Raw genomic sequence first — 1,251 nt, forward strand, 5'->3', positions numbered from 1 at the left:
GAAATGATTGACTTATGGACACTATGGTTTGTTTTTGTGCAACATGTTTTTAGAGAGAGTTATAAAGTGGCAGATTGGTTGGCTAAGAGAGGGGCATTAGATTCCAATTTAGCATGGAACAATTTGGAGGATATTCCTCAAATGTTGAGAGGACTTATTCTTATGAATTATTCAAGGTTGCCTTCATTACGTTTTTGCTTAAACAAAATTGTTTTTTTGACAGGTATGCGCTTCTTATCTATCGTTAGTATTTTGTACTAGTAATTGTTCTTCAAAACTTTGAGTAATGTTTTAATCTTTTATTTCTATTGTTTTTTTAATACCTGGGTTTTGGGTTTTTTGATTACTTGTACCCCCCCAAGTGTTTGGTTGTAACCACAATATTCCATAAAATGAGGGTAGGAAATGGGAAGAAGATCAAAATCTAAGGAGATAAGTGGCTTCCAATCCCATCATCCTTCTATGTTCAATCTCCAGTACAACTTCTATCTAGAGAATCGAGTAGGGGTGTAAAAATAAACCGAAAAATCGATTCGGACCAAATCAAACAAGTTTGGTCTGGCTTTCGATCGCTTTGATCCGGAATCGGTTCCTTCATTTTAAAAACCGGTCAAATCTAATCTAGAATCAATTTTACATTTTCCAATAATGGACCAAATCTAACCGGACCAGTTCACATATTATATAGATATTTTATTAATTTTTAATATTATGTATAATATATTTTATATTATATATAATTTTTTATATATAATATATATAATTATGTATGAAATAATATATTATAATTTATAACATAACATTTTAATTTTAAACATGAATATTATTTGATCATATGTTTTAAATATAAAAAATATTTTTTAATTACATTTTATTGCCTAATAAATTTTCAGTATATTTCTTTTGATAAATATATTAGTAATACTAATATACTTAATATATAAAAACTGAAAAACCGAACTGAACCGGATTGGAACAGGTAATCGATGCGTAATCAGTTTTTGAAAATGCAAAACTGGTACATTCTTAAATTTTGTTTAAAACCGGACCGGTTACACCCCTACTCAAGAGTCAAAGAAGTGATTAATGAGGAGCTCCATTGCTGGAAGGAAGTTACTATAGTGGAGATATTTTCACCATAAGTGGATGAACAAATTTGTAGCATTCCCATGGTAAGTCAGGGGCTGATGATAAGGTGATATGGGATTATTCCAAAAATGGTACTTTCTCTGTTAAAAGTGTCTACCATGT

This window comes from Carya illinoinensis, chromosome 15, assembly GCF_018687715.1.
Source record: "Carya illinoinensis cultivar Pawnee chromosome 15, C.illinoinensisPawnee_v1, whole genome shotgun sequence".
NCBI classification, from domain to species: domain Eukaryota; kingdom Viridiplantae; phylum Streptophyta; class Magnoliopsida; order Fagales; family Juglandaceae; genus Carya; species Carya illinoinensis.